A 16470-nucleotide genomic window follows, 5' to 3' on the forward strand; every position below is an offset into this window, starting at 1 on the left:
TATGTGTTAAATATTTATATAAACCCCAACAAGATAAATCAAGTTTTCAGTGATATTTCTTGTTAAATCCATAAACTGCTTTATTTTTCTGTGATATATACTGAGATAATGCTCACAATCAATGTGAAGGAAATTACATCTGAACCCAGAAAAGAGTTGTCCCAACAAGAAACCGCCAGAAATGGCAGTTCTTTACTGTTTACTTGTGTTCCCTTTTACTCTGTTCTTAAAAATTCATGAAAGAGTAATGGATAGTAATAGTAAATATTGCTCATACATTGTAAATTTGGCAGGGTCCAGACATGGTAAGGACCCTGTGATTAAAATAATCCTGGCTTGACAACAGGAAAAAACAGCTTTTAGACACTCCCCACCATTTCTTGTTAGCTGGATGATCCTTGATCCTTGTTTAATAATAATTGGAATAAAATTAACCAGTGGGTTTGTTTGTATACATTCCCCTTTCTTCTTTACATGGACAATCCTCAAGCCAAAAAAAAAAAAATATATATATATATATATATATATATATATATATGTTGTTCTTTAAAGAAGAGCAAACAGGATCTGAGATTATGGGCTATAGTAACTGTGTTAGTCAGCAGGGAATCAACTCCTTCTGCTCTTCCCTCTTGAGATTGCCCTTAAAAGCTGCTTATAGTCCTAACCACTTAAGTAGAAGAAAGATGTAAGTACCCTGAAAGTAATGGAAAGAGCAACAGGGATTAAGGGGCTGCAGGGATTCATTTAGAAAGAGCTGTTATTGAAGTGCTGGACTTCATAGAAAGATGATTTTGTCCTGGGTGGAAGTACTTTACAAAGCCACCACCACGGCAGCCAGCCAAGAAAAACTGTTTCCCTCACCATTTTCTGTAAACTGTAGGTGATCCTGCCATTAGGTTTTCATCAACTTTTATTTATTTGTTTGTTTGTTTATTTGTTTATTTTACTATGCTCTGTGTAGTGTGTGATATTTGTAGGGCATAAATGGCAAGGTGAATTACAAATTGCTGGAGCTACAAGGAGTAGAGCACGCACAGAAATGTGCCTGGCTGTCTCAGAGCTGCCTGGCACAGAGATTATTGGACTGTGATACAATCTCCCAAAGGAAGCAATGTAAATTCTATAATTTAAAGTATTTTAAATAAGACCAGACAGTGTTTGAGGGAAGGCACTCCAGCTGTTTACATTTCTGTAGTATACCTCACAGCTGGGTCTAAGAGTGCTGAACCCATGACTACAAAACAAATTTATCAGCAGTCACTCTGCAGGGAACCAGTATTTCCTTAGCCTTATGATAAGTGCCAAGACATTGACTGAGCAGTGAATCCCATAATGCAATTTGGAGTGTGGAGCTGCCGCATGCCCCCATCTCCAGCTGATCCAGGTTAATAACCCGTGGACCTTCATGCCCTGCCCTCAGAGGCACAGCTAAGGAGTGGATTAGCTGGAGAAAGCTCTGCAGACCGCATCCAGGACTTTGACTGTGAGTGAAGCAGGCTGTGAATCACTGTGCAACCTGATGGTAAAGCAGTGAAAGAACAATGGGGCTAATGGCACGTGTCTGGTAAAAGAAGAGCTGTTGCATTTGGAATGAAGATGCATCTTAGACACAGAGCAAAGCAGGATTATTGGTAAGTAAGCATTACAGCTATGAGTTAGAAGCCCCAAAAAAAGCTCTTGTTAGGGTTACACCTCCTTTCCCAAGAAAATAGCTCAGCACTGATTGGTTTTGTAGGCTGTAAAAAAGAACTTTTTAGAAATGGGCCTAAGACAATATGCATTAGAAAGATAGGAATCATGACAAAATAAGGAAACATTTTCTTCTCAGTAATGTAGGTAGCGGAACATGGCTGAGCAATGGCAGAAGGGACAGCCTGAACTGAAAATATATTTTTAATGGTATGACGAATCTAGTGTTTGAGCAGTATCACTTTGGGTACAGGTTTGTTTGAATGCAAGTATCTCACCGGAGCACAAGTAGTGCTCTGCAGACCCTGCTTTGAAATTGAGGAGCTGTGGGGAGTCTGTAAGAGGCTCAGTGAATGTGCCAAGACTACAGGTAACTAGAGTTGATTATTGTTAGAAGTGTTAAAAGTGTACAAAGAGCTACATAAATCCATTGTTTCTGCATGATGTACTAGTGCTCACAGGTGCTGATCTTTTGCTTTTCTCCATGCAGAAGACTGGGACCAAACTGAGGAAGAACAAGCAGAGTGAGGAAGTGCTTGGGGCTTTTCTGTGCCTGAAAACCCCACGCTGCAGTGCATTTCGCTGCTGACAGCCAGCTTGTCACATTGCTCCATCTAGCTTTGCGCTCCCAGCCCAGTGAAAGACTAAAATGAGGGAGAAGCACTTCATAGGTGGCAACTAATGGCCCCATAAGCTTTACTCCTGTGGCTCTGGCCACTTCGTGTTCACAATATCATACAAAGAAAATTGGTGATACTGAAAACAAGAAGCACTGAATTGGTCGACACCCAGAGAAAATGGTGTTTGAAGAGCACTTTTAGAAATCACAGGCAAACTTCGTCCCTAATGACCAGAAGTAAGAAAGGTAAAGAAAAATCGTCTATCTCATCTTGCCAGCAAATAATAAATTTATAGTCTGGAGCTGCTCTCCACCTCAGACAAACTCACGTAGTCTGTGCATCCTAAAGGAGGTGTCCTGAATGGGTAAGAGACCTGCATCCTAAAAACAACCTTGCTGACTGAAAGGAAATCCTAAGGACCTGCTCAGCTGCAGAGGTCTGTACTACTGGTTTCTGTAAGTTCTGTGGGACCATCACCATATGTTCACAAGGAAATTATAGTTCAATGGGAGGCCTTGAAGGCCCTTGCTAATAAGCAGGTATTATTTTACCTGTGGGATCTGACGTGGTTAAGCACAGCTGTGTGAAACCACCCATCTGTGAAGTCCTGATGCTCAGAGATGGGCAAAATTCAAAACAAAACCTCTGATGTTTTGCTCCCCTTCTTCCTATGCGGATGACAAAGGAGCTCAAAAACTACAAGGTTACCTGCACATTGCTGACTCCAGAAAGCAATCTTAAATAAAACAATTGCAAATTTAGATTTATGATGAGTGATATTTTGAAGAAAATCATGAGATTTTAATCTATATGCTAAAGTAGTGGAAGATCACAGTGTTACCTCCTCTAAATCAGTAGTATACTGATATAATATCACCCCTGTACTACATAGGCAAAATGGGAAAGAACACTGCTGTTAATATTTTGAAGGGCTTTGTCTTAAAATAAATAAATAAAAGCACATCAATGGGTGAGTGTGATCTATCATTATTCGCTCATTCTGATTATGCAGTTACACTTTCAAGAGGAAACACAATGCTTTTCTTTAAAAATGATGGTGCACGTTAGTTATGGTGCATAAATTGTTATCCTGCTTTTAGCAATATTTGTCTATTTTGTAATCTCTGCCTGGTCACTCACTTGGCAACAAGCTAGCACTTTGCCTGCCATCACCATAAACACAAATTTTTGGTTCTTTAGGGTAAGGGGTTTCAGAGGGCAGATCCAGTGTGTCCCAGTGGCAGCACATCAGAAGTGGAAATGATAGATAAGGGCTGATCTGCTCTTTGCTTGCCCTTTATGGGGAAAATGCACGTTGCACTCAAAATGTGTCCAACTGGTTAGATCCTATCATTATATCATGCCTTATTTTTAATGTATTTTAATCTAAAATGCCTTATGTCCCCCGCTAGTCTTCTCCTTTGCATGCAGCTGGGGGACTGAGGGGCTGGCTGGGCGCAGTATAGCACTGGCTGGGATTTGGGTTTGCATCTTTGGTCCCCAGAGGTCAGAGTAAGCCAGAGTCTTTGCAAACGCTTCTTGTGATGGACACCTCACCTCTTCGTGTCCTGATGTCCCTCATTAGTGTTTTGTGCAATCACCCAGTGATGTGTTCATATGGTAAACCTAATCTGTCCACAGGTAAAAAGCTTAAAACCACTGAGGTGAACTGCTTCTTTCCCATTAGCAGTGCATGCACAGCTGATGAAAACATACTAAGCCAGGCACCCCAGCTTCTTGTCTTCCCCTTTTCATGCTAATTACAGGGAAAGGCAAAGTGACTGGTAATTTACTCATATCTCAAAATATATAAATATTATTCAGCCCAGAGAACAAGCAATTCTTTGCCAGCAGAAGGAAGAGACATGCTTTCTAAGCTGGAGTGTGTTGATCAAAAAAAATAAATAATAATTTTTAAAAAGTGGATCCTGAAGGTATTTTTTTCATTTTAGTGTCACGTTTACACAAGAGGTAGAAGTTTTTAATTTAGCCGTTAGAGGTCAGTAAATCCTAGGTTATTCATCACTTTGCTGCATTCAATTATTGAAAAAGAAAATAGAAACAAGGGAAAGACAAAAATAGTTACAGCATTTCTGAAGGTTTTGGGTCAAATGTTGGGTGAAATAGAGTACAGGAATAGATTTGTGAAGAGTAAAATTGTAGTTTTAAGCTGAAAATTAGAACATCTGAAAATGCATGCACATCCTTCAGCATTTATTAGCGTTCTCTTCGTAAACCTTATTTCAATCTGTGTGAAAATAAATAAATAAATAAATAAATAATATGTAAATGAATAAATGGCAGATGATTGCCTGATTCAAGACGCAGAGTCAATCCAAGCAGCAGGGGCTGGAACTGGAAGATGCTTTCCTGATACGTGGCTGCATACCCACTACAGTGCCCTGCAGAGATACTTTCCTGTAGGCTGCTCCCTTCCTGCCCAAGAATTTTGCCTTCCCACTCTGCAGCAGCCCAAGGGCAGTGAGCAGGGTGAGAGGAAATGCTGACTTCCACGTGTTTGCTGGGAGAAAAGAGAGTTATATTATTCCTCTAATACTACTGCCACTAACGGGAAATTATCTTAGCCTACATAAAGTAACTGCACACAATTTAGTAATGTCTGATCCTAATCGATGCACCTTAAATGATGTAGCTATTGACCAGATGAAACAAAGTTTGCTTTCTGGCCTCTGCCAGAGAAAGGCTTGGGCTCATATTTCACTCCTGAAACTTCTCCCTCCGATGTCTTTCTAGTTTTCTATTAGCCTATCTGAAGCTAACTTGATGTATGCTGCTTCTAACAATCGCTCAGATTTGTTAAACCTCTCCTAATATTTTATTGTTCCCAGGTGCTCTGAGCCAGCCCCTCACCAGCCTCGCAGGGGGTGAGAACCAGAACCTGGAGGCTCCACACGGAGACATCCCTTGTGGCCACGCATCTTGCTGTGCCTGCCTGCCATGTTACCTGCTAGCAACATTAACCAGGACACCTAACTCCCCAAGTATTTGAAAGAGAGGGAATGCAAGCACCAGTCTGGTGAAGTCCATCCCCTGATATGCACACTCACTCTCATTATGGAAGCATGACAGGAGAGGAGACAGACGCAGGTACCTTAATCGGTTACAGGATGACTATAAAGCTGCTAATGTGATGTCCAAAAAAAAACACAAAAAACACAGAAGCCACCCAGAATGGAATCTTACCTGTGAAAGTATTTCTAACACAACAGAAGGGTGAGGTGAGACTTCCTCTGGAGGTAAGACTCACCTGCAGTCCTGTGTCAGAAATCACTGAAGACCATCCAAAAGACAAATAGACACAGACGGAGCCATAGCGGTGATCAACAGAAAAGCAAAGCTCAAACAGCACAGTTTGTCTGTCCTAGGAAAGTAAAGGCTGGGAATCATTATGACTGTTAACTATAAATACACGGAGGGGTGAATGTAAAGAGGAGACAAGCTAGTCAGGATGAAGCACATTCTTGGTACAAAAACAGATGGGTATAAATTGCCTGTAAATAAAATTTAGGCCGGAACTCAGGAAAAGATTTCCAGGCCTCCCAAATGCTTCCATTTCTCATGGGCAACAAGTGATTAATTTAAATGTAGATTTTTGTTAATTAAAGAAATGACATGATTGCCCATGACAGCAGGGGACTGGAAGTGGTGATCTAGCAGGCCTGTAGGATCGTTAGCTTGCCAGAGCCCCCTTTAAAAGTGCTTTGAAGATCGGTCTTCAAAGGATAGCTCCATGGGTTCCAGTTCTGCTGTGCTCACACAGCATTCCACAGGAATTCTTCACGGTGATGAAATTAAAGCTTCCAGCTTGTGAGCAGCAGGTGATTGCCAACACCCGCATACAAGACAAAATGAGGTGATCAGCAGATCATGCAGTTATCCTGCAGTTATCATACCTTGTATGAGTGAAGAACCCCTTTATTTACAACTCTCAGGTGTTTGCCTCAAAAAACATGGTCTGGGACAATGGGAAAAAAAGGGGAGTCGTCTTCTCTAAACTGCAAAAGTGTATTTCTGGTGAGCCTGTGCTCAGCAGAGAAGGGAAGGCATGGAGGATATGTTCAGCATGTGTTCAGAAGCTTCTTCTTTTGTTCTGAAGAAATAAAACTGAAGCAGTAAAGTAAAAGGAACTGAATCCTGTGGTTGGGGATTTGAACTCAGGCTGGTGAGTCAACCCTGTGGCATCCAGAAATAGTCTTCTGCTTCGAAACAAAATATGTGTCAGCATGGAGTTCTTCCTTCTGAGGGGAGGCTGGGATCCCACCGCATCATCAGCTGCAGTATCAATGGGACAAGGACAGACTTTGGCATCTACTCCAGGGAAGCCAAAGAGAAAGTAGGGGCTTCCATAGCCCTGCAATGGGAAGTCATGCAAAGAATAGAAAATGGGATTACTGGTCTTGCACAGACACCATGCAGACCCTGTTGCTCCAGAACAGCATGCTAACAGATCTTTTTCTTCAAAAGTATAAGCTGAACTTCACACTCTTCACTAGTCTCAGGAGCAGTTTGATTTATGCAAGTCTTGAGCATTCAATAATGTTAATTTCAGTAGATTTTTATGTAAATAATGCATCATTCTGCGTTAATGGAGAAGAATGTTGCAAGACTGTCAAAATAATAAACAGCTTGGTGTATGTGGTATTTTAGAAATTCTCCTTCTTAAGTATCACGGCCCTCGTCATCATCCTAACTCAATGACAAATGACTTGATCTTTCATTTTCTCTAATCAAAAGCTCTGGAACCAAATCATTCTATTTCATGGGAACAACAAAGTCACTTGAATAATACAGATTCAGAACTCAAGTCGGATACGACTTTTGAGCTATGTGCTATCTGGGGCAAAATGTGGTTAAAAAAAGAAAGAGTGAAGACTGGGATGAAAAAGACAGTAAAGGGACCAGAGGCAGAAGCAAAAAATTCATCTGTTTCACTTTAAAACATAGCACATCACATTAAAAGGCTAGAAGATAAACAGATCAGCAGCTCTGTTTTCATCACTTGGAGTAGATATTTTAAGAAACTTCATCAACTAAGTGTAGGAAGTTGCTCAGTGGCTAAAAAGGAAGATTGTATGAGATAACAGCACAAACAGCCTCAGGAAACAACCCATGATATAAAATGATGACTACAGCTAAAAGTTGCTATTTAAGCTTTTTTATTTTTTATTTTTTTATTGATGTAAGAGCTATCATGTGCTGTTCATGCTGCAGTAACCACCATGAAGGTCACATTTGAAACAACGCATATTGATCTGAGCCTGTGTTAAAGAGGCAGTGTGCATGCAGAGTAATGAACTGGTCCCTGCACCATGCTCTTGTGCACTGAAGCTGAATGTATGGACGCAACACAAATCACTTCTGATATGTCTCTGCAAACTGCCCGGCCCTTCTCCCAGTGCTGTGACACAAGGCATGCTGGCAGCCCTATAGGAATAAGTTTTCTGCTGGGGGTATGCAGTGGACAGGACTCCCCGGGCATTGCTTGTGTCCAGCTTTTACTGTACTGGGGTATAAGAAGCCCCACAGTATGGTGTAAAGTGATGTGGGCAGATCTTAGCAGCAAGACATGAAAGCCACTATCGATACCAGTCTTTCTATTGATTTAAAAGCAATTATTTGCGTGAATAAGCACTGCTCATCTGAGAAAGGGGCTACAGGGTCATGTCTAGAGGTTTTTGAAAGCTCCTATCAGTCCCAGATGTGCATGTTGTGACACTTTCACTCTACTTTCATGAGGTGCTTACAGTCCTGAGTCTTTAAGCCAGTCTTTTGTGCCCTCCTGTTTTGGAGTTATTCTGCATGGCCATAGCATTCACTAGTGTCTTTTAGAAGGATCTGAGACGTAACTAAATTTGTCAAGCTTTCTAGATGGTGCTGAAATTCACAGTCCTGCCAAGAGTCTTTGCTATTAGCCACCCCTTGGTATGGTCCCCTAAATCTAGCCTGGACTTGTAAAGGTCTGAGGAGAAGACAGCCCCTTGTCCAGCTCTGACGCCATTCCCCATTGGACCAGCTTTTTTCCAGAGTGCTGGAATGGGGTCATGATCTGATAGGAGTCTCCATTTCTGGGTCCCCCAGACTGTTCTGTGGGTTAGGACTGCTTGTCAGGGTGGAGGTGGAGGAGAGAGAAGCAGCCTAGGTACACTGAGGGAGGTAAAGAAGCAGCCCAGGAACTGGCTGTAATCACAGCAACCTTCTCAAACGGACACGTCCAAGTTGCATCCAGCTCAGCTATGGACATGTTGTGATAGTCCCTGGAGATGTACAGGTTATATAACTGCTGAGCATCACTTCTATCTTGTCTGTTATATACCTTAGAGGATTACCCGGTAGTGCTGCAATGCTTCTTAGTAAGAGTGCTATAGCCATAACATAACTATAATTACAGGTAAATCCCCTCTTGATGTTTGCTTTGTCCTCAACTGGATCACCAAAATTAATCTCTTGCTTCACACACATTAAATAGCATTTCCTGAACCTAAAGATTTTTTGGCTTTCTCTAGCATGAATCTTCTGCAAGTGCTCAAAGATGGCATCAGTTACACATGATCTGATTTGTTTTCTTTCAGTTTCTTTTCAGGTGTCTATATGCTCAAATTATGAAGTCACGTATTTTGTGTTGCCCAGTTTTTCATATCTTTCATATACTTGGTCTACTGGGTTCCATTTGAATCGAAAGTACTACCAGCAGTATGTTCAGGCAGTAATGAAAGTCTTCACAGCTTTCTCAGCTACTGCTCATTATCTAAATAGTACTGACATCTGAAGAGCACGCTCTGCTTGAGCTTTGCCATTTAAAGCAACGTTGGTTCTCAAACAGCATGGTGGAAAATTCTGTAGGATCAGTGTTCTGGGTCATACACAGAAACATGATAGTCATGTGGCCCTCCTGCACCTTTCTGCCAGCTGCTGAAACTAAGATGCTAACACAGGTTATGACAGATGACAGAATCATAGAATCATAGAATATCCTGAGTTGGAAGGGACCCTTAAGGATCATCAAGTCCAACTCTTGACACCGCACAGGTCTACCCAAGTTCAGACCATGTGACTAAGTGCACAGTCCGAAGAAATGGTCCTGACAGTAGTGGAACAGCAGAGAAATCATGACAAAATCTGCACCCTGGATACAGTTGATGAGCCCATAATACACTATTTTCATTAGCAATAACATTTACACCATTAAGAATGCTTGGGTTTTTGCTAAGCATGAAATGAGAGGAGAGTTTGTGGCTGATGCAAGGAAATTGTTATTCTTATAGATTAATTGCTGATTTGATCATAAAAAAAAGCAATTAACCTCCAATCATAAAATTCTTATACTCTATTTGAAATGTTGGGGAAAAAGAGAGTATAATCCTTGACATTAAGTGAAAATTAAGTACAGAATATGATATTTTGCATTTGGGAATGGACCTTGAGTGGTCTTCTTGCAAGACCAGCCCAAGGGAAAAGCAGCTCTGTTAAATAACGGCTGTCAGGTACTTTTCTCATCTGTTGTTTACAGTCTCCAAAAATAAAGATTCTCCACCTTTCCAACATAAATTCAGTTCTGTTTTACACAAAGTCAAAGAGAAAATTATAGTTCTTGACCCATTTACACTGGAACAACAAATCTTATCAGCAAAGTTTCCTAGGAGCGGTTGGTACTCTCACTTCACTTCACTGAGGGAACTGTATTCAAGAAATTTCTGAACCTCACGAAGCCAAATGTTGTCCGTCCTAGCACTGGAAAGCCTCTTGACTGAAGTAGGCATTGCACAGCACGCTCATTTTGTATCTTCTATAAATGCAGTGGATTTTTTCCTGATATGACAGTGATTTAGCACTCACTGCCTTATACCACTGCTCCCACAAGTCCCGTACGAGGCAACTAGTTGACCAACCTGGCCATGCTCTTGTGGAAGCAGCAGCCTATGCCTGCTGTCTGTTGCAATGGTCCTGACCCTCGTGCATAGAGGGAAGCCAAAACATGCAGGACTCCAGAGAATCTCGCTCTCTTCTTAGATTATGCTTTGCTTTTACTTTCTGAATAAACAGCTGTCGGTAGCCAATTTCTTCCCTTTAGGATGTTGAAAATACTGTCCAGGAAGACTAAAGCAGTCCAAGTGTACGGCTGACTCATGAAGCCAAAGTGGCTGATCCCTGGTAGCCCGCATCTTACCTTCCTTTATCTCATTTCCAAAGTGCCTCAGACTAGGCCTCCATACCTAAAATCTGGCCTTCACAATGGAAGTCCTCATCATCCATCAATCCTGTAATTTTATCAGGACCCCAAAGCATAAGACATTTCCTCCTCTATCATTCCTTCCCAAAGATTCACACTGGGATGGAAAACACGATGCATTTTTTCCTGACATGTAAGTGTTAGAGCTGACTCACGAGTCTTCCTGCTTCTTCCAGGACTGCAGCTGCTCTGTCCCATTTCTGCCTTGGAAATACAGCACAGTTTAGGAATAAGCCTCCCTTATACATTTAAGGAACACAATGTGTTAACTTTATAATAGTCTCCCTCGTCCCCCACACCCAACAAATCCATTTATTTAGTCTCTTCCCTTTGTATCAGGAAATACTTGTAAACACAACCCCCTGAGGCAACTTTCAAAATACCAGCCTTTATCAAGACTGTTAATTCTGTTGATACAACTTCTCTTTCATGTTATTTCTCATTTTCTACCTTCTCTAGATCCATACTGTCTGAAGAAGCAGGGATGCATTTTTCCCACCTTGCACTTGTTTCAAGATTTTATAGGTGTCCCTGGACTCACTGCAATGCAAAATATCCCTATACAAAAAGGGTCAGAGATCACTTTGCTCAGGGCTCCATGTACTGCTCTCCTATTCCTCTTTATCCTATTTCGAAGAACATTTCAGTCCTTCCTTCTGTCTTCTTTACAGCGTTTTACCTTTGCTACCTTGCTCAGTTGCTGTGTCTGCTCTGCCTTCAGGCCCCCCTGCCTCTTTCCCTGCTCCCTCCATTGGCATGTTTTCTCCTCCATAAGCACCTAGAGAAGTTGTCCTCTTGCCAGGCACTTTTCCCTTTAATTCCTTTGGCTGCCTCTGCATTTCTGAATTTGCTCATGGCCTAGGAGTACAGTGCCTGCAGCTACATCCCCTATGAAGGGTTTGCAAAAAGCCCCAGTGTCCCAGCTCTGTTCAGAAGGGACCCTGCTGCCTTCTGTTTATTATTTTTGGCCTCTGTCCACACCAGCCCAGCCATGGGCTCACTAGCAGTGCTTGTTCTGGTTTCTCTGGCTGGATGAAGCATCCCCCCAAGGAAAACCCAGGGACATGCGCGCATGCCTGCATACACACACGTGTCCAGTGCTACCCAGCAGCAGCCCTAGCTCTCTGTGAAGGCTCCCGCATCCCTTTTATTGCTGAATTTCCATTTTCCTGCTGCCCTGAAGGGGCCTCCAGCTCCTGTGCATCCGGCCAGGGCTCCAGCATTCCTCATCAGCTCAGGGGGAAGAATAGCATGTATTGCATGTACAGAAAATGGCCTGTTCACAGCCTGGTAGACTAAAAACCTCACAGAAATCACTCAGGGCTCCTCCGTCTTGGGCCAGGGCACCCAGCCAGCACCAAGTGGGTACGGGTGCACTCCGTGCCCCACCGGCATGTCAGACCCTGCTGTCATCCCAGCACTCGCTGCAGATCTGGCAGCACGTTCACGGGAGGCACTTCTCCTTCGGCTCCCAGCGAGGAGCTGGCTTACTTCCAAAGGCAATGTTGTGTGTACTCTTCTGGAGGCCGTGTCAACAAGGCAGTTCAAGGAATTAAGCAGGATTTCTGAGTAATGGCAGCTCCTCCCCGCTAAACCCCTGGCAAGGCACCGCTCCGCTTCCCTCATACCCTGTGCCACCTCTGTCGAGGCAAAGCAGGTCAGGAAACGCCATCCTTGGGACCAGTGGTCTCAACCACCCCTAGACATTGACTTGTATCTTGCTTCGTAGATCCCCTTGTGCTTGGTTGCATGTCAGAAAATTGCAGCCTGTTTTCAGACAAAATTTTATGTGAGAAGGCCTTAGCCGTATTTTCTGCCAGCAACACTGCTGGTGGCCCTGGTGTCTGGGCTCTGCCATGCCGCTGGCCTCCAGAATCAACATCACCTTACATTTTAAAAGGTGTTTTGGGAAGTCCCTGACATGTGAAAACAGCTGAATGCAGCAGTGCTCCTGCTATACTGGGCCCAGTCTCCCATACAAGCAGCCGCCTTGTCTGCCTGATTTGACAACAGAAAGCGCTGAGGAAACAACCCTGGGCCTGTTTGGTTTGTGCAGCGTTTACGGCTGGGGTTCTAAAAATAATGCACTCGTATCACACACTCCTTAATTTAACTCAACTTCAGTTTTTGGCAGAGGAAAGCAGCATTTTAGACACGATCCGTCACAAGAATGAAAGGAGGAACTTTCACTCCCAAACCTGAACGGACTTCTGCAAATTTCAGTAAAAATCCCTGGTCACATTTTCTTCGTCTGTCAAACTGAAAGAAGGCTGTTCTGGTGTCCTTCTCACGAGGGATTAGGAAGTGCTTCAAAGGGCTTTCAAAACTGAAAATACTTTCCTCTTGCCCACCTGTGTACCATTTGGAGGCTCAGACCTTCAGAGGTGTTGGGGTGATGCATGTTACTACAGGGAATAAGCCGGACAGGAGCAACCCAGGGAGCCAGGGGCTGAGGACCATCGTCATTTCAAGGCTACCAGCAGTGATGATAGACCTTGTAGACCTTGTCTGTGACTATTCCCTGTGCACACAGTTCAGCAAGGGTGTAAGCATGTCCAAAACACAGATTCAAAGATGGCATAGATACAAAGGCAGAAAGGATTTTGGAATACCCAAAATATGACTGTTGTCCATCCAGGTTAAAAATCAAATCAGTAGCTTGATCTTACTGTCTTTACACAGGTAAGAAATAGAATAAGTCAGTGTGACTAATCCTGTGATTGAGAACTATAGACCACGTTTGGGACTGAATCTCTCCTGAGGCAATCCCAATTTAACAGGAGCAACAAGATCCTAGCACCAAGTTATAAGGGTCAATGTTTCAAGCATATGAAAGAAGGCGTTATAATTAGTTTTCAGATTTGGAGGGATATTCTTCTGCTTAGATGATTCTGTTATACATGAGAGGCAATTTTGTGTTTGATTCTGAAGCTGTAAAATAATGATAGTTTTTATTAGAAAATTAAGATCATGTGAATGCAAGGCTCTTTCAGGACAGCACAGCAGTTTTGAAGCATGAAAGGAAGAACCCAGTGATTTGCAGAAAATGCAGTGGCAGAGAAGGGATGCAGTGTCCTTTTTCAGGAGTCACATTTAAAGGGTAAGATTAGAAGTGCATTATCTTGATGCAGGATTACAGAAAGCCCACTTGCACAGCTGGTACAACTGGCACTAGGAGGAAGACAATCTGCCTGCTTTTCAATTTCTGACCAGTAATAACGTCATGTTGTTTTCAACATACTGTAGGATAACAATGGGGAAGGGACTAATTTAATTTTAAAATAATTGCTACATATATATCCACATAGGTGTGTGTGGCTAATACTTGTCTTTTGCTGTTTCCAGTTTCTTAAAGATCACATAGAACTGTTTAACACTGTTCAACCTTTTTTTTTTTTTTTTAATTTCCTTCAACTCTTATTTTTGAATGTCCCTTTTTGAATGTCCTTCTTTCAGTGTGCTTTCCAGGAAGGGAGGGAAGAGAGAGCAGAATAAACATCCATAGTTAGGTCTTGTTTATAGAGCAGTTCAGTAAATTCCTGCAGGCCAGGCAGAAGAGGAAGAGTGCTATTTCAATATTAGAGAGAACTGCTATGTTTTCTCGAAGTTAGAGGCTGTCCAGACATTTCAGGAATCATTCATTTTTATGCAGGGGGCACATTTTTTGCTCATTTGCATATGTTGAGTGGATCGAAATGAGGACAAGGGCGCAGAGAGATGCGGACGGCACATCTTCCAGGTAGGATGGGGGTATCTGCAAACTCAGCCATTAGCCAGCACAGTTTGCCCCCACAGTTTTAGGAGAGTGTCATGTGCTGCCTACAAAGCTGAGACAAAGACCTTTGCAAATTATTTCTGCGGGTAGCCTGAATGGAGGGGAAAGTCTTGTAACCAAAGAGTTTACGGTGTTTGTCATTGCAGTCATTGTGTTTGCAGATACCTAACTGCTCAAAAATGAAGTTGTGTCTGCTATTAAGCATTTGCAGGCTGAGAGCCTCAACAGTCTGGGTTAAATTCGTACCCTAGATAGCCCACACCACCCATCCCTAAACACACACATAGGAACCATAGGCATTCAGAAACTAAGGAACCTGCTTTTGTGGAAACGTCCAAAGTGTTGATGCTGATCTCTTTTGAATGGGTGGATTTAGACTATTTTTGGAGACCTTCTCAAGTGTTGCTCTGTAATAGTGTAGGTCCCCTGTGAGGCTGCAATGTCAGCAGCAAGTTCAAGCTGGCTACTGAGGGAGAAAGGACTCTTGGCGTGTTGTAGAAGGTCACTGGTAAACCAGCACTGACAAAGCAAGAGCCGGCAAACAGTTCAGAAGGAAACCAGTTCCTTTTTGGTCATATAAAATGTTTTCCTTTTTGTAGCCCTTTACTACAGACATTATTTTAAATCAATGCAACCAAATGATAATAATCTGAAAATACTATTAGCAAGCAGATTGCTAGAGCTGGTAGTCTGTCACTGCTCATCTTCCTTGCTATTGGTTTGGGATGCCCATGGATAGGCTCCCAGCATGCATATAAACAATAAAGGGAATCTGAAGAGATCAGAAGGCATATGCACAGTCACTTATTACTTGGTGCCAACTGGGAGCGTAATAAAAGCTGCAAAGGAGAAGGCCACCAATTTCTTATTGTGTTCAGCGAATTAGTGAAAAATCAAACCAAAAGTCCTACTCCAATAACAGCTAATGTCTCTGCTGAGCTCCAAGCTTATTTCAAGATTGAAATTTCTCTGAGACTGACTGGCTTACATAATTATCTAATGAGCCAGGCCTCCAAGGAGCAGCATTTGACATCCTGGCAGGGAAAAAACAGCTTAATTGTCAACATTTCATAAACTGAAATTTTAAACGTTAACTGATCATTCTGAAGCTGCAGATCCATCCTGGTAAGATATGGATTTTCCTTATGTATGCTACTACTTTTGATCTTTAGGTTTTCCCTGATGTAGCTCTGGCTGCAATTAACATGGGCTATAACCCATTTACTCCCCTCCCTCTACCCCCCCACCCCCCTTTTTTTTTTCTTCTGGAGTATTCCAGCTTGCTTACTTCTTGTCATCTTATCATTTTTTCACTTCTTATAATTTTTTCTTGAAAATGCATCTTATTTGCATTTGTTAGCCTGCTATAAAATTCCTCATTATCAATTATCATTATTGTCAAGAAATGGAAGAAAAAAAAATAAACATGCAGAATAAATCTTTAGCGTGATTTGTTATGTCTGAGTCTAGTTACAAATAAATACATGAGGTAAATAATTTTTGTAAAGAACCTCCAAATTATAGCATTTCCCAGATCCTCTTATATTTACCTTGCAGAAATTCCTTCTCTGACTATCAGGGCTTCATGATGAAGGAGGAGTGAATTCGCTTCTCGGTATGCAGTCTCTTCTCTTTCATAAATTGGGTACTTCTGGATGCTCTTCCTTTGCTGAGGAGAATTATGGGCTAGCCCAAACATCCTTGATTTGTTCCACTTAATTTGTGATATAGAATCATTAGCATTCAGTTTGTTAAGCCAAATCTATCAGTTACCACAAGCAGTTCCTGCTCGTTTGGGGAAAAAAAAGAGATGCATAAGTCCTTTCCCATCAGTTATTAGAAAACTATCAGGGAAAGCATAGCTCATTTCAGAGTAAAGTATTAAAGGTGAAGTTTCAGTTTTCAGGGCTCCTGAGCCAGGCCAAAGACCTACTTGCATCATACAGTAGTGGGGCATCTCAAGGAACAAACTTCATCTGCAAAGCTGAGGGAGCAAATGCTGTTAACAAACCAGCTATCTAAAATAATACACTAATCGACTGAATCCTTGAGTGGTTAGAAAAGTGGTATCATCCTAAATGTAAAGGGAAAACGTCTTTGCACCCAAGGAAGAGCTATAATGTATAATGCCATCA

Source organism: Anas acuta, chromosome 1 (genome assembly GCF_963932015.1).
Source record: "Anas acuta chromosome 1, bAnaAcu1.1, whole genome shotgun sequence".
Classification (NCBI taxonomy): domain Eukaryota; kingdom Metazoa; phylum Chordata; class Aves; order Anseriformes; family Anatidae; genus Anas; species Anas acuta.